We start from the raw sequence: 18,729 nt of genomic DNA on the forward strand, positions 1-18,729 counted from the left end.
AACTTTAGAAGATATGTCCTAATACATCTCCTCAAGATATCTACTAGGCCCCAGGCAGCATACAGCTCTTCCAGAGAAAGCTGGAAGAGATGTAAGGTCTCCAGGTAAGGCTACTTTTACACTAGCATTTTTTGCGGATTCGTCATGGATCTGCAAAAATGCTTTTGTTACAGTAATACAACCGCATGCATCCGTCATGAACATATGCGGTTGTATTATGTCTTCTATAGCCATGACGGATCCGTCATGATTCTGAACACCATTGAAAGTCAATCGGGGACGGATCCATTTTCTATTGTGTCAGATTGTGTCAGAGATCTGTTTTGCTCCGCATCCCAGGACGGAAAGCAAACCTACGTTGACGTCACAGGGATGAGCAGATGTAATTACTAGTGATGAGCAGCATAGGCAATATTCGTTTTGGCGATATTTCGCAAATTTTTGGCCTAATATTCTTAATAAATTCGCAAAATTCTAGAATTCGTGATCTCCAGTCATTATTTTCTTGATTGCGAAAATCAGCAATGTAATATGAGTGTATTGCACGTGCAATACAGGCGTGAGTCACTTTTGCTGCATTTTTCAAGCTGCTAGAAGTTTCCTGAGACTGGAGAAAATGCACAGTACAGTAATTCCTATCACACTACCTAACACCCTGCACTGGAACCGAACCAGCTACACTATATCAGGATCTAACCTACACTGACTATCTCCTACTAACTATCTGTATTATATATATAAGCTATCTAACTAACTAACTACCTAATGTAATTGAATAAGGATCCAGATGAGTCTGCAAAGCACAGAGCACAGCAATGACACTGCTCTCTCTCAATCAGAACTGCCAAAAACAATAGAAAATGGATGCTCCGGAGTTCCCTATAATTATATAGTAAGGGGTAGGCAACTTTCCTATTGGTTGCTAGGGATGTTGCTAAGCTGAGACAAAGACATTGCAGCCTTCTCATTGGCCCACAAGCAGGAAGCAGGGAGGGTACTGCTGAAAAAAAAAACAATCTAGAATATTTGCGATTACGAAGATATAGCACTATATTCTACATCTTCGCAAATTCTCGAAGTGCCGATATTTGCAATAAAAATTTGCAATTTAGAATATTCGTGATCAACATTTCAACACAAGTAACTGCAAACTGTCCCATTCACTTCTATGTGATGGCTCGTTCCCATTCAAGTGTACAGTTACAGTTGTAGTCCAGTCTTAATTAAATAAAATTTAGGCCTCATACACGTAACCTTAGTTTTGGTTCTCTTCCGATCCCTTATTTTTTTAGGATCGCACGTGGACCCATTTATTTCTATGGGTCTGCAAAAATGTGGACAGTGCACAGAGGCAGGCAATGTACCGAGATGGCTTCTCCAGTCTCCTCCCTGGTAGAAGAAGGTTCTCTGCTGAGGAAAGGTCTGAGCTAGCTGTCCCTCTTTTTTTAGAAGGCTGGTACCATGACCAAAAGGCTGGTGGCTCAGTCATCCTGCTGGTTCTTTGGTGACCCAGGGTCTGTGGCAGGGTATTCCCCATATCAGCATCTTCTTCTGGTCACTCGTGCAGTTTCTAACTGATCTAGAAGCACAGCCTGACAGAAACAATTTTTCAGTTTAAGGCTGCCGTAGACTTGTATGGGGCCTCAATACAAGTCAATGGAAATGTCCAAGAAGTTTTCAGCTGTAAACAGTTTGATGACCAGAAGGAGCCTTCTCATATAAGTGAATGGGACAGCTTGTAGTTACACGCACTCACCGCTGCGATGTCGACGGCGAGCGGGTGTAACTTCCCTGCCAACACCCTGCCCCCTTTGCTCGGAAATGGTGAAAAAAAGAGTAAGTGGCATACATGGGGGAAAAAGGCGCAGATTTTGCTGCAAAACACATGGAGGCAAATGACCCATTTCTGACTTAACTTATCCAAAATAAATACAAAAAATAATGACATGACACTTTGTGTTGGAATAAAAATGACCGCAATGCTTTATTAAGGGTAAATAAATTAATAAATAATTAAAACTTCAAATTCATAAATAAATAACCATAAAAAATGCCAATAATTACCGAAATCCACTCAGCAATAGCTAAAGTCATACAGCCCCTCTAATAAAGCAAAGCGACATAAAGCATAAGAATAGGGAGGGAGGGAGGGCGGGCGGGGCGACAATCCCGTCTTTATAAAACTGGCCCAGAAGCGCCGCCGAAACCCTAATTTTAAGGACTAAACTTTCCCGCCGCTGGCATCCACACCAATCAGCTGTCCAGAAATCTCCCCAGCAACCAGCTGCACCAATCAGAGAGGATCCCTGCATGTCATACAAGGTTCAGGTGAGTCCAGATAAAACCAGCTGATTCTGACAGGACTTAACCCCTTCATAAAACCTGAAATAAAAGAGCGGGAAAGCAAGAAAAAGGAGGGGGGGGGGGAGGAGAGAGAAAACGAGCAAAACCATACAAAAAACACATATTAAGGCCTCATGCACACGACCGTTGTGTGCATCCGTGGCCGTTGTGCCATTTTCCGTTTTTTTTTCGCGGACCCATTGACTTTCAATGGGTCCGTGGAAAAATCGGAAAATGCACCGTTTTGCAGCCGAGGCCGTGATCCGTGTATCCTGTCCGTCAAAAAAATATGACCTGTCCTATTTTTTTGACGGACAACGGTTCACGGACCCATTCAAGTCAATGGGTCCGTGAAAGAACACGGATGCACACAAGATTGGCATCCGTGTCCGTGATCCGTGGCCGTAGGTTGCTTTCATACAGACGGATCCGAAGATCCGTCTGCATAAAAGCTTTTTCTGATCTAAGTTTTCACTTCGTGAAAACTCATTTCCGACAGTATATTCTAACACAGAAGCGTTCCCATGGTGATGGGGACGCTTCTAGTTAGAATACACTGCAAACTTTGTACAAGACTGCCCCCTGCTGCCTGGCAGCACCCGATCTCTTACAGGGGGATATGATAGCACAATTAACCCCTTCAGGTGCGGCACCTAAAGGGGTTAATTGTACTATCATATTCCCCTGTAAGAGATCAGGGCTGCCAGGCAGCAGGGGGCAGACCCCCCCCCCTCCCCAGTTTGAATATCGTTGGTGGCACAGTGTACCAACCACCATCGCCCCCCCCCTCCCTCCCTCTATTGTATTAAATCGTTGGTGGCACAGTGTGCCAACCACCATCGGCCCCCCTCCCTCCCTCTATTGTATTAAATCGTTGGTGGCACAGTGTGCCAACCACCATCGCCCCCCCCCCCCTCCCTCTATAGCAGTAACATTGGTGGCAGTGTGCGGTCTCAACAGTAGAAGATTCATACTTACCTGGGAGCTGCGATGTCTGTGTCCGGCCGGGAGCTCCTCCTACTGGTAAGTGACAGTTCTTTAGCAATGCGCCGCACAGACCTTTCACTTACCAGTAGGAGGAGCTCCCGGCCGGACACAGACATCGCAGCAGCAAGCAGGTAAGTATGAATCTTCTACTGTTGAGACCGCACACTGCCACCAATGTTACTGCTATAGAGGGAGGGGGGGGGGCGATGGTGGTTGGCACACTGTGCCACCAACGATTTAATACAATAGAGGGAGGGAGGGGGGCCGATGGTGGTTGGCACACTGTGCCACCAACGATTTAATACAATAGAGGGAGGGAGGGGGGGGCCGATGGTGGTTGGCACACTGTGCCACCAACGATTTAATACAATAGAGGGAGGGAGGGGGGGCGATGGTGGGGGCACACTGTGCCACCAACGATATTCAAACTGGGGAGGGGGGGGGGTGCCCCCTGCTGCCTGGCAGCCCTGATCTCTTACAGGGGAATATGATAGTACAATTAACCCCTTTAGGTGCCGCACCTAAAGGGGTTAATTGTGCTATCATATCCCCCAGTAAGAGATCGGGTGCTGCCAGGCAGCAGGGGGCAGTCTTGTACAAAGTTTGTAGTGTATTCTAACCTGAAGCGTCCCCATCACCATGGGAACGCCTCTGTGTTAGAATATACTGTCGGATTTGAGGTTCACGAAGTAGCTCATATCCGACAGTATATTCTAACATAGAGGCGTTCCCATGGTGATGGGGACGCTTCAAGTTAAAATATACCATCGGATTGGAGAAAACTCCAATCCGATGGTATAAAAGAACTCCAGACTTTACATTGAAAGTCAATGGGGACGGATCCGTTTGAAATGGCACCATATTGTGTCAACATCAAACGGATCCGTCCCCATTGACTTGCATTGTAATTCAGGACGGATCCGTTTGGCTCCGCACGGCCAGGCGGACACCAAAACAACTTTTTTTTCATGTCCGTGGATCCTCCAAAAATCAAGGAAGACCCACGGACGAAAAAACGGTCACTGATCACGGACCCACGGACCCCGTTTTTGCGGGCCGTGAAAAAAAACTGTCGTGTGCATGAGGCCTAATGGTGTCATTGCCCCCATGTGTCCCCCAAGCGAAACGCTCTGGGGGGCCTGAACATTTGCGACACAATCTGCACCTAAAATACTCCAAAAAGTAGAGTATATTTTTTTTATAAATAACCCCCTGTGTACATAATGAGACAGCTTGTAGTTACACGCGCTCACCACTGCTATGTCGACGGCGAGCAGGTGTAACTTCCCTGCCAACACCCTGCCCCCTTTTCTCGGAAATGGTGAAAAATACTATGTAAATGTAGATTTTATTATAGTACCAGTTCAGTTGTAATAGATGATGTCATATGCAATATGTGTGGAAAGTAATATCAATTATGGTGAGCAGTGTTAGTATATGTATTTGTGCTCATATTATACCATTAAAGTGGTTTTCTGGAAATGTTATACTGATGACGTATCCTCCGGATAGATCATCAGTATCTGATTGGAGGGGGCCGACACCCGGGCACCCTCCGATCACTTGTCTGTAAGGCAGCGGCACTCTTTGGGCTCATGCACACAAACATATTTTCTTTCCGTGTCCGTTCCGTTTTTTGGGCAGATCATTCATTTCTATGGGTCAGGAAAAAAAGCAGAAGGTACTTTGTGTGCATTCCATTTTCGTATGTCCATATTTCCGTTCCGCAAAAAATAGAACATGTCCTATTATTGTCTGCATTGCGAACAAGGATAGTAATGTTCTATTAGGGGCCAGCTGTTCTGTTACACAAAATATGGAATGCACACGGACGTCATCCGTATTTTTTGCAGATCCGTTTTTTGTGGACTGCAAATTACATATGGCCGTGTGCATGAGCCCTTTCTCTCAGCTTTTTCTAGGCCAGTGACGTCACATTCATCAGTCACATGACCTAGGCACAGTTCATCTCTATTGAAGTAAATCGAGATGAGCACAAAACCAAGCACAGCCGCTATACAATGTACTGTGCTGTGCTTGGTAAGCTGTGAGAAGGCCGTGGTACTCACAGGAGCGTTGGTGCCTTCTCAAACAGCTGATCAGCGGGAGTTCTAGGTGTCAAATCCCCACCAATCAGATACTGATGATCAGTGTGCAAATAAGTATGAAAATCTTATAAAACCCTTTTAAGTATTCCTTCATCCCCTAGGTATTCTGCACTCAATTACATAGGCTATTGGGGTATGCTGTTACTATTTTGCATTACTATATCATGTGCTGATCCCGTTTTCACAATCCTGCAGGTCTGTGGTGGAGGGGTTTTTACACAAGGCACTGAGCAGTAATTTGACAGAGTAAAATCTAGCTGTTATATAAGGCCCCTTGAAGACGAGCGTTCCTCCCGCAGCGAGTCTGCAGCGCAGCACCCGGCCTGACCTTCCAGCGCTGCCGGGGGTCACATAGCATTATATTGATTTATGATGCTATGTAACACTAAGGCCTCTTTCACACGGCCGTTGCGGAAATATGTGCGGGTGCGTTGCGGGAACATCCGCGATTTTTCCGCGCGAGTGCAAAACGTTGTCATGCGTTTTGCACGTGCGTGAGAAAAATTACGCATGTTTGGTACCCAAACCCGAACTTCTTCACAGAAGTTCGGGTCTGGGATCGGTGTTCTGTAGATTGCATTATTTTCCCTTATAACATGGTTATAAGGGAAAATAATAGCATTCTGAACACAGAATGCATAGTAAAATAGTGATGGAGGGGTTAAAAAAAAATAACAAAAAATTTAACTCACCTTAGTCCACTTGCTCGCGTAGCCGGCATCTCCTTCTGTCTTAATCTTAGCTTTGTGTAGCAACAGGACCTGTGTTGACGTCACTCCGGTCATCACATGATCCATCACCATGGTAAAAGATCATGTGATGGATCATGTGATGACTGTGACGTCACCAAAGGTCCTTGTTGCTACACACAGCTAAGATCAAGACAGAAGGAGATGCCGGCTGCGCGAGCAAGTGGACTAAGGTGAGTTAAATTATTTATTTATTTTAACCCCTCCAGCGCTATTGTACTATGCATTCTGTGTTCAGAATGCTATTATTTTCTCTTATAACCATGTTATAAGGGAAAATAATAATGATCAGGTCTCCATCCCGATCGTCTCCTAGCAACCGTGCGTGAAAATCGCACCGCATCCGCACTTGCTTGCAGGTGCTTGCGATTTTCACGCAACCCCATTCATTTCTATGGGGCCTGCGTTATGTGAAAAACGCAGAATATAGAGCATGCTGCGATTTTCACGCAATGCACAAGTGATGCGTGAAAATCACTGCTCATGTGAATAGCCCCATAGAAATGAATGGGTCGGTATTCAGTGCGGGTGCAATGCGTTCAACTCACGCATCGCATCCGCGCGGAATACTCGCCCGTGTGAAAGGGGCCTTACAGTTCTGGAATGTATTGGATAACACCGGCAGTAGGGTTGCCACCCGTCCGGGATTGACCCGGACAGTCCGGGTTTGTAATCCTGTGCCCGGGTACAAGCCTTTCTTAGACCCGGGCACAGGATTATTCTATTCTTTTCATTGAAATTGCAGACAGTCAGTGTGGAGTCCGTCCGATCGCATATTTTAGCTGCTGCTGCCTGAGTGCACTGCACTGTGTCACTAGTGACTCACTCACTGTGGCGGCGGCGGCCAGGTGATGATCAGCTGAGCGGAGCGCTCCCTCCCCCAGTCCCCCTCCCCTCCTCCTCCTCCAGTCTACAATCACTACAGTGATGCGGCTGCCAGGCAGGCAGTGCAGCCGCAGCGGCTCACTCACTGTTTAGTAGTCTCCAGTCCAGTCTCCTCGCTCCTCCTTGCTCCGCCCCGCTCCTCCCCTGCCTCCCAGTCCCTCCCTCCTTCTCTCTGATAAGGAACCAAGTCAAGTCCACAGGAAGTGACATCAGAGAGAGAGGCAGGGAGGGAGATTTGAAATCATTCTTCCAGCAGCTCCAGGCTCCAGCAGCCTGCCCAACTAGTGCCCAGCCCAGACTGTGCCCACTGTGCCCTGCTAGTTTTTCAACCTGACCAAGACTGAGTCTGACTGTGACACCAGATAATCACTTACTTTACTTCTAAAAAGGTATGCATATAAAACATTTGAAGCATGTTTGTAACAGTGTTTAAACAGCCTCAGGTTTCTGAATCTGTCAATCAGAAAAAACATTATGTTATGTAGCTGACTGACATTAGCGATGTGCTAATGTCAGCAGTACATAACAGTGTGTTTTATAACTCCTTGCCCGCCGCTGCCGCTGTTCTCTTAAAATAAAGACTATAATATAAGACTAAACGACTAAAAAGACTAAACTATATAATATGCTAATGAGACTCTAGGTGCTATGAGGGCGTTGCTGCAGCACCTAGAGGCTCCGTCCATTCACCTTTTGGCAATGGCACGCCCATGTTTAGTTGATTGACGTCCGAGTTCTCCTCTTCGTCCCGTAAATCCCGCGCCTGCATCGAATACTAAACAGTACGGCGCAGGCGTGGGATCAGGGGCGTAACAATTGCGGTGCGACAGCGATCGGGGTGGAGGCGGGACATGGGCGTGGTTGGAGGTGGGACATGGGCGTGGTTGGAGGTGGGACATGGGCGTGGCTGGAGGTGGGACATGGGTGGGGCCTGGAAAGGGGCCCTCCCTCCCTTCTGTTCGGGTTTGGCTTGAAGAAAAGGTGGCAACCCTAACCGGCAGCATTATGCCAGTGTTATCCAATACATTCCAGAACTGTAAGGGTTACATAGCATCATAAATCAATATAATGCGATGTAAATCCCATCAGTGCTGGGAGGTCAGGCCGGGTGCTGCGATGCAGACTCGCTGCGGGAGGAACGCTCGTCTGCAAGGGGCCTAACTGTGAGGGAGATGTGGACAGTTTCCATTACATTCCAGGGTACCAGAAGGGTTAAATCAACGCATAGATGTTATATGCTGCTATTAGTGGTCATATTCCGTTATTAATAAGTAGTAGTGGTAATTGGTCTACCAGGGGTCAACACTGGCACCTAAATAATGGTGTTTACAGGTTCACCATGGGTTAAAGAGGACCTTTCATGGTTTTGTATTAATTGTGATAAATACCTTTACTTGGGCTGATGCTGCCACCCTGCCTGATTTTTTACAATATCGCTTCTGCGCCCCCACTGTGGCCCCCGCAATTTTCATGCTCATCATTTAAAAGCTATGTGGTATCTTAACTTGTACAGGTCATGATTAACCTTTCTGGCGGTATTCACGCCCGGGGTAACATTGCATTGCTGTCAGCGGAGTCCCTTCACCTTCTCCTGGCGATCCGGCGATGTTCTCCGCTGTGATCGCCGGCGAGAGCGCCGTCCGGAATCTGACTTTCTGGTTCCGCGCCCTGCGAGCAGCAGCGGCGCATGGGAGTGAAACTTGGCGGGAAATTCAAAAGTGACATAAACATAAAAGTGACACACTCACATAAAAGAGGTTATACATTGTAATCTGAGAGGATTACACTGTATCACCTCAGATCTGACACTTGATCACTGTACCGTGCCCCTTGCCTGCCATTTTACTGTAATTTGAGCCCATAAAATATTTATAAAATGGCATCAAAAAAGCACAACTTTACTACAAAAGCTAGATTCCCGTTCACTGGATCACCTGGGATGAAGGTAGATGTTGAGCGTGACAACCCTCTGGCGTACCTGCAATTATTCCTCACTGAGGAGGCAATTTAAAAAATTGTCACGGAGACAAATCGCTACCAAGAGCAGCAATCCGCTACGCTGCATGCCACGTTTTCCAGAAGCAGAAAGTGGGAACCGGTGCCCAAAGAGGACATGTGGCAGTTTCTGGGACTCATCATTCTTCAGGGGGGGATGGGGAAACCGCTCCAGAAATGGTGCTGGACCATCAATAATACTGGCCACTCAATTTTTTGGCACCGTGATGTCAGAATACCGGTTTTCCCTCATCATGAAGTATTTCCACTTCACGAACAATGAAGAATTTGATGAGGCCATGCATCCTGCGCCCAAACAAAAAAAAATCTGGGAGGTATGCCAAATTATTGTGACCATTTTCCAGCGGACCTACGTGCCAGAAAGGGAAGTCAGTGTAGAAGAAAGTTTAATGGCCTACAGGGGACGCCTAAGTTAGATACAGTACATAGCATCCAAAAGAGCGCGGTTTGGCATCAAATCCTACATGCTCTGCGAGTCATCCACTGGGTACATCTGGAATTCGGTCATTTACACTGGTAAAGGCACGAAGTTCAACCCCAGGTACAGCGGCTATGGGATGGCCACATCATCTGTCCTTACACTGCTGGAGCCATTGCTGAACCAGGGATATTGTGTGACCACAGACAATTTCTACACGTCTCCGGAACTGTATGAGGTTTTGCTACAAAACAAGACTGATGCATATGGTACCGTTAGGCCTAACCGACGTGACATGCCATCTATGTTTGCCAAGAAAAAACTCAAAAACCGGAAAAATGGTTGCCTGGCAGAAGGGTAAGATGATGGCAATGCGATGGCGAGACAAGAAGGACGTGTGTCTCATAGTACTTATGAGTACTGTGCACAATACCTCTACTGCCATGGTCCAATCATACCGCCAGGGAGGTTAAGAACCCATTGATTGGTTTAAAATGCGTCATGAAGCTGTAAATTTAAATGGATGCTAATAAAATCAGGTTTTAGAAGATTTCCATTGCTTGACATTTTTTCTTTGCATGATGAATGCTGCTCTGGACTGTAAGACAGGTTGTAGCTCAGAATCAGTACAATGTCATGTAAATTTGTATATTTGTTATATCCCTATATGTAGAATGTAAGCTCCCGTGGTCAGGGCCCTCTCTCCTTCTGTACCAGTTTGTAACTCGTCTGGTTCATGCTTAGTGCAATTGTCTGTATTATGTATGTATACCTCTTCTCATATGTACAGCGCCATGGAATGAATGGCGCTTTAATAAATAATAATAATTATTATTATTATTATGCAGCACGCCAGACCTGCAGGGTATAGCGACAGTGAGGTCACGGTATGGGCAATCGAGGGTCACTCACTTTTCTGAGGAGAACCCTGGGCAGCCATGCAACAGTGAAAGAGAGGCAGACACTAGTTCCTCTGGGGCACACTCTGTAGTTAGGGACCAGGCCTGATGGTGTGTGAGGTGCCCTGGATGTTGTAGGTGTTTTGAGTGCCTTAGGTAAGGTCCCTTTAAGGATCGTGACGCCAGTGCCTGTAACGGTGGCACACCGGTTTGCAGGAGGATTAATAGAGTACACAGTTGGTGAACCAAACGTTGCTTTACTTGATGAAACAGTCCAACTTTGTACATGTAGTTACAGTAGATGATAATGCAGTCCTTTACAGTACAAAATGCACAGCAGGTTTACTTCACAGCAGGTTTCAATCTTGCAAAATACTTGGAGGGTATACAGTTAATGCTTTGCAGTACAATGCTGCTCTATCCCCACAGCTATTCTAGCTGGCTGGATCCCAAGGCCCGGATGCCTAAGTGCTGGCTTAAAACCTTGGTATAAAATCCTTCCTCCAGTATTGGCACTTGCTTAAGGTTACAATACCTTCTTTCCTAGCTGTCTTGTCTGCTGGATTGGAAAGGTGACTGCAGGTTTCTCCCAGGAGGTGCTGTCCTACTACTGGGGTATCTCAACTGAGCTATCCTTAGCCTCAGGAGCTTCAGGCTGACTAGGTGACCCTCTAGTCCCCTGGAATACACTGCCTCTCCCCTGTCTGGGCCGTCCTATATTTAACTAGGGCTCCCTAGCTCCCTCTAACGCCTGGGAGGCTAAACTGCACCCTGACAGGCCTGACACCCAGTTAACACAGGAAATGCATACATATAACAGTAAGGCAGTAAACGCATTAACCCCTTTGTGTAGTGCCCACCTTGACCTAGTGGGACACTACATACCCCCACGCTATGACGTTGCCCGTCCTCGGCGCAACATGGAGGGTCCGCCCATCTGGAAGCGGCAACCTGAAAGACAAATGAGAGCATGCATATACAGCAATCACCACAGTAACAATATAAAAATTGACAAACAGTGTCACTGAAAGGAGTGGTGAAAAGGGGCGTCGTTCTCTTCTCTCAGGATATGTAAGGGAACAGGGGCGCTGACCTGGTGCAGCGTATCAATAAACCAGGATAGTCCATTATAAAACTTTAAATGCAAATAGTCTATAAAGATGTAATCAAACATAAGGCCTTGGAGGCTCAAAGGATCATGAGTCCGTACCCAGGCTTGCAAAGGGTTAAACAGGGGTTTCCTGTTAGGGGCTACCTGGGCCCATAATGTAGTCTCCAAACCTCACAGGTGGGTGCCCCCTGGTAGAACGGGTAGACCTCCTTACTGGCAGGGGTTCTTCCTGCCTGGACTCAGGAAGGTCAGAGGAGCCCACCGCCTCTGGAGCTACTTCAGGAGCTCTCTAGGGTAAGATGTCCTGAGGCGGAGGACTAACAGGAATGGGAGCAGGAACCATTAAATACAACCAGGGCGTGAGGAACCAGTGGAGCGGCTCCTTGTCATGGATTAAGTTCTCCACAGCCTGCATAGGGTCCATAGGTGGAGCCGGCAACTCCGCTTCAGAAGGCTCAGGCTCCATATCCTCTGCCGCTGGTTCTCCTTCTATACAAGGCTTGAGACGGTTCCTATGAACGATTGGGGAACTTTTTCTTCTCTGGAGACTTGATAAATATGTGCTTCAGCATTGGGGATGGCAGAAATAATATAGGGAATCCTTTCCCATTTGCTGTCCAACTTGCTGGTCCGGTGGTTGTTTTTCAACCACACCTTGTCTCCAAGAGCCAGGGGTTCCGCATGAGCAGGAACTTTTGCTGGTCTTTCTCGAACATTCTCCATGCGTTCCTGGACGATCTCCTTAGCATTGAGGAGACGTCTTTGGTGTTCCACTACCCAATCCGTCCTTGGCAGTGGGTTGATCACACCCGGTACTTGCACACCCAGGGAGTGATCCGCAGGCAATCTCCCTTGTTGGCCAAACATCAAATAGAACGGGGTGTAACCAGTGGAACAATGAATGGTGTTGTTGTAAGTGTACATGAGCTGCGGCAACAGAGTAGGCCAATCACCCCTCGTCTCAGGGGGTACTGCTCTCAGCTTTTTAATGAGAGTCTTACCGTTACCTTGCAGATAGTAGGCAGTGGTCCGGACTTTCTGGCAGTTATGCAGCAGGCACATCTCATGGAACAGCTGTGACTCAAACGCAGACCCTTGGTCGGTGAGGATCCTTTCTGGGCAGCCGTAGGGCAGTAGAAAATGATTCCAGAACGCCTTTGCTGTAGTCTTGGCTCTCAGGTCTTTCACAGGCACTGCTACGACAAACTTGGTGAAGTGATCAATAATAATCATGGCATAAGTATAGCCTGAGCGACTCGGCTCCAACTTCACATGGTCAATAGCAACAAGTTCTAAAGGAGTTTTACTTACGATAGGATGGAGAGGCGCCCTCTGGTCATGGTGTTCAGTTCGCCCCACAGCACAGGCAGTTCATTCTCGGCACCATTTCTCAATATCTTCTCTCATCCCAATCCAATAGAATCTTTTGCGAATGGTGGCCTCAGTCTTCTGCACACCGAAGTGTCCGGACTGGTTGTGATACATATCCAGCACCAGGCTGGCATCTCGACGTGGTAGGAGAATTTGGTACACCCTATCACAGGACACTGGATCCAGACTCCTTCTGAGCAACAGGCCTCTTTGAAGGAATAGTTGGTGGCGATGTCTCCACAGTCTCGCTAGTTCTGGGTCTGCACTCTTCCTGCGGATTCTCTCAGGGATTTTCCCACTGGTAAGGAAGTCGAGCAGTTCACTGAGGACTCTACTTTCGGACTGGAGCTTAATCTATCTTTCTTGATCGCCTCTGGACTCAGGACCATCTGATGAGGGAGGATCAGCAGCAGGGAGATCTTCAGTATGGATATTATCCTGCTGGGCAAATTTATTGTAGAACGCTGGCATTTCCACTTCTTCCCAGGCATCTTTTGGTTCATCTGGGGCCTCTGTAGTGAGAAGCCGCGACAGAGCATCAGCGTTATCGTTGGAGCGGCCTGCCCGGTATTTCACAGTGAAGTCATAGTTGGCAAGGCGGGAGGCCCATCTTTGCTCTAGTGCCCCTAATTTGGCTGTATTCAGATGCGCCAGGGGATTATTGTCCGTGAAGGCAACAAATGGTGTGGCAGCGAGATAGTCTTTAAACTTTTCGGTCACAGCCCACACTAAGGCAAGAAACTCCAGCTTGAAAGAACTATAATTCTGGTTGTTCTTTTCAGCTCCCTTCAGGGATCTGCTGGCGTAGGCAATTACCCTTTCTTTGTTATCTTGCACTTGAGCCAACACGGCCCCCAGGCCTCTTTTACTGGCATCTGTGTAGAGGTGGAATGGGTTCTGTTAATCTGGGCAACCCAGAACAGGGGGTTCAGTCAACTTCTTCTTTAGGAGTTGAAAGGCAATTTCCCGTTCTTCATTCCATTCAACAGGAATAGGAGTTTTTGGGCTCTTCTTTGGATGCCCCCTCAGGAGTTCCTGGATGGGATCCGCAATTTGTGCAAAATGCGGGATGAAACGCCTGTAATACCCTGCAAAACTGAGAAAGCTTCTCACCTCTTTCACGGTCGTAGGAGTAGGCCAGTTGCGGACAGCAGCAAGTTTATCAGGATCAGGCTGTACTCCTTTGGCACTGACAACGTGCCCGAGGTATTTGACCGCTGGTTTCAGCAGGTGGCACTTGGATGGCTTGATTTTAAGGCCATATTTAGTAAGAACTTGAAACACCTCACCCAGGTGCTTTAAATGGTCCTCATACGTCTTGGAGTATATAATGACGTCATACAGGTATAATAGTACAGTCTCAAAATTCCTATGGCCTAAACAACGTTCCATCAGCCTCTGGAACGTTCCTGGGGCGTTACACAGTCCAAACGGCATATAATTGAATTCAAACAGGCCCATAGGTGTAGTGAAAGCAGTCTTTTCTCGATCTTCTGGGGCCATGGGTACTTGCCAGTACCCATTGGTTAAATCCAAGGTGGAGAAATAGGCTGATGACCCCAGGGCAGTCAAGGACTCCTCAATGCGTGGCAATGGATATGCATCTTTGTGGATGATTTGATTAATTTTTCTGTAATCCACGCAGAACCTTATGCTGCCATCTTTTTTCCGGACAAGAACTAGGGGCGCAGCCCAGGGACTATGACTGTCCCGGATTATATTACAGTCTTTCATCTCTTGTATCATCTCTTTCACAGACTGATAGGTAGTAGGTGGTATGGGTCTGTATCTCTCCTTAATAGGAGGATGAGAGCCAGTGGGTATGGTGTGTTTGATTACACTGAACTCTCCGTAGTCCGTGGAGTGTTTGCTGAAAGCCTGGTGGTGCTCCTTCAGGACTCCCTCTATTTGCTCCTTTGGTGTGGATTCATTCCCCACATGTAGTTCTTCCCACCAGGATGTTGTAGGGGTGCTGCTGCTCTGTGTGGTCTGGAATGCCTCCGTGGCAGGCAGACGGATCACATCCTGGAAAGACACTTGGAAAAGCTGAGCAATGGGGCAATGCTTAAGGAGAGTAACGGGGTGATCACCAAAGTTAATTAAACAAACAGGCACTTTACCTTGAGACACGGTCACCAGGCTCTTAGCTGTTTGTACGAAGGGATGATTCTCAATGGGAATAGGTTCCACTAGGGCTTGATAGTCCTGGCTCTGGATCCCTAACACAGCACGGCACCACAGGATGATCTGGGAATTTGGAGGCAGTATTACCGGCCGGTTATCCCGGATCCGGACAGTACAAAGTTCTCCTCTTTTGTTGGCGAACCTTTGTTGAGCACACAGCACGCTGATAGTCTTTTGAATAACTCTTCTGGAAGCAGGCGAGGCTGAAGATATAGTTTGATTCAGGGCGTCAAGCACTTCGGAGTAACAATTTTTAAGAACATTAGTCCCTAAGATCACAGGGTGTCCCCCTTTATCTCCTGCTTGTACCACAATCATGCCTTGCTGTGGCAGGGTGGCTTCTCCCATCTGAAGGATAGGTTCCCAAATACCCATGGACTTTCACTGGCTTACCGTTGCTGGCGATGATATCTAGCCAGGACTCTGGTGGCTGGGTGAGGAGACTTGGATCCCAGAACTTGTCAAAGGCAGGTCGTTAAATGGTGGTGACCTGTGACCCAGTATCCAGCAGGGCTTCAAAGGCTATCCCGTTGATACATATTATAATTTTTGGACGGGATCCTACATATTTAGGCATCCAGCTTGGATCCTTTGGACCTACTGTTCTACCTCCCGAGGGGTGGTCCTCTGCCTCAGGGGTTGCCCGTTGTAACTGCCAGGACATTGATTCAGTATGTCTATATTTCTTACAATAGTGGCAGACAGGCTGCTTTCTATTTCTAGACCGGTAACTCGGTCGCCCATCAGGTTCTTTTGGATATACATCCCTATATGCAAGTGGGAGTCTTGGATTAAAAGGGCCTTCGTCTTCCAGTAACAATGGTCTCTCCCACTCCTCTATTTTCTTACACACCTTCTCTAAGCTTAGAGTAAGATGGTTCAAAAATCCAAAAATGTACAGTGGGGGTGTTGAGCTGACAACATCCGTAGCTGGCCCTTTAAATGCTCAGTACTTATGCCCGCAATGAACTGCTCTCTAAGAGTCCTGTCTTGGTCCTCAGCTTCTTTGGTATCCACTTGGACTACAGTTCTCAGTGTCTCTTGTAAGGACAGGGCAAAATCGCGGAGCGACTCTCCAGGCTGCTGCTTTCTGCTGAAGAAACGCATTTTAACTTCTGACACCGTTCTGGCCTCAAATGTGGTGCCCAAGCGATCAAAAATCTGTTCCAGGCTACTCTTCTCAGAGCGGGGCCATGACATGACTTCCCTGCGGGCGGCCCCTTCTAACTGAGCTAGGAGGATCTCCATTTGCTGTTCGGCAGTTATGGGATAAAGCCGGAACAAGGCCAGTATCTGCTCCCTAAAGTCCTTTAACTTGTGGGCTTCCCCTGAATAACGTGGGAACCAGGGGGCCCCAAAATAATACGGCTGTGGGTACTTCGGAAGGCACGACTGAGGCCGTCTGAATGATTTCCTCAGGTGCGGACATGGCGTAAATAGGCGGGTATGGCCCTTTAAATGTAGCGGAGCGGACCGGAGCGGCAATGTAATAACTTTTTCAAGTAAAGTCTTTGGTCACTAAAGGGATCCTCTCCGGTGCCCTGGCAGGGGTCGGGAATGTTCCGGTAAGGTAATTGGAAGGGCCGGCAAAAGTTTAAAGTCTGTACTTACTCCGGTGATGCTCGCTCCAGATCTCGCGAGATGCGTGGCTACGGGCGTCGAGCGTCCTGCGTATAGCGTCAGCAGGTGGGCGCGGTCTCTCGTAGCTCCGGGACTCAGGTAGGCGGCACCTTTTCTTCCAGACAGGGCGGCGTTCTTCCTCCTTGTTGGCTGGGCGATGACTCCACCTTGTTCTTTTTCGCGCCAAAGTCCTCTTTTTCGCGCCAAACGGTTCCACAAGGCGCATTTGTAATCCAACTCAGGTTAAGTTGGCAAAATCGCTGGCGATTCACTGACAGCAAGCGGTGGCTTCCGCAAACGGCAAACAGTCCAGACAATAAAATCTTCACACCGCAAATTATTACAGTTCACTTTGGCCCAGCAATTTTCAATAAAGCAATTAGGGCTTGTCACTGTAAGGCATATAATAGCACACAGTTTTTGTATCCGCAATGGCGCAAGAATGATCGTATCCTGTTCGTGACGCCAATTTATGCAGCACGCCAGACCTGCAGGGTATAGCGACAGTGAGGTCACGGTATGGGCAATCAAGGGTCACTCACTTTTCTGAGGAGAACCCTGGGCAGACATGCAACAGTGAAGGAGAGGTAGACACTAGTTCTTCTGGGGCACACTCTGTAAATAGGGACCAGGCCTGATGGTATGTGAGGTGCCCTGGATGTTGTAGGTGTTTTGAGTGCCTTAGGTAAGGTCCCTTTAAGGATCGTGATGCCAGTGCCTGTAACGGTGGCACACCGGTTTGCAGGAGGATTAAATGAGTACACAGTTGGTGAACCAAACATTGCTTTACTTGATGAAACAGTCCAACTTTGTACATGTAGTTACAGTAGATGGTAATACAGTCCTTTACAGTACAAAATGCACAGCAGGTTTATATCACAGCAGGTTCCTATCTTGCAAGATACTTGGAGGGTATACAGTTAATGCTTTGCAGTACAATGCTGCTCTATCCCCACAGCTATGCTAGCTGGCTGGATCCCAAGGCCCGGATGCCTAAGTGCTGGCTTAAATCCTTGGTATAAAATCCTTCCTCCAGTATTGGCACTTGCTTAAGGTTACAATACCTTCTTTTCCTAGCTGTCTTGTCTGCTGGATTGGAAAGGTGACTGCAGGTTTCTCCCAGGAGGTGCTGTCCTACTACTGGGGTATCTCAACTGAGCTATCCTTAGCCTCAGGAGCTTCAGGCTGACTAGGTGACTCCTCTAGTCCCCTGGAATACACTGCCTCTCCCCTGTCTGGGCCGTCCTATATATCACTAGGGCTCTCTAGCTCCCTCTAACGCCTGGGAGGCTAAACTGCACCCTGACAGGCCTGACACCCAGTTAACACAGGGAAATGCATACACATAACAGTAAGGCAGTAAACGCATTAACCCCTTTGTGTAGTGCCCACCTTGACCTAGTGGGACACTACAATTATAATAATAAACTTTAAAATGTCTTGGTAACTGAAAAAGTGACAATTGGAAGCGCAGCCAACTGATGGCCCTCATTCTTCCATGTGCGTTCTGCAGGCACAAGTTAGGCTAGGGCAGTGATGGCTAACCTTGGCACTCCAGCTGTGGTGAAACTACGACTCCCAGCATGCTCCAATTATTTCTGCAGAGTTCTGAGAGCAGCCAAGCAAGGGGGGCATCTTGGGAGTTGTAGTTTTACCACAGCTGGAGTGCCAAGGTTAGCCATCACTGGGCTAGGGCTACACAGCAACAGATGTCGCACGACTTCTTGTCACACCAATGTTGCGCAACAATTTTTATAATGGCAGTCTATGGTCTTGCACTGCGACTTGCGACATGCTGCGACTGCGACACGACAGTCGCAAAAAATCCATCTATGATAAATATTGCTGCGCGACACATGTTGCTGTGTAGTTGTACCCTATATGTCGATGTGTAGCCCTAGGGTTAGGCTACATTTACATCTCCGTTTAGGCATTCCGGTAGTCTGATCAGAATTTCCTCACAAACAGCCACAGATCCCCATTGACTATAATGGGATCTAGTGGAACAGATTACCGGAATGCCTAAACGGAGATGTGA

The sequence above is a fragment of the Bufo gargarizans genome, chromosome 3, assembly GCF_014858855.1.
Source record: "Bufo gargarizans isolate SCDJY-AF-19 chromosome 3, ASM1485885v1, whole genome shotgun sequence".
Classification (NCBI taxonomy): domain Eukaryota; kingdom Metazoa; phylum Chordata; class Amphibia; order Anura; family Bufonidae; genus Bufo; species Bufo gargarizans.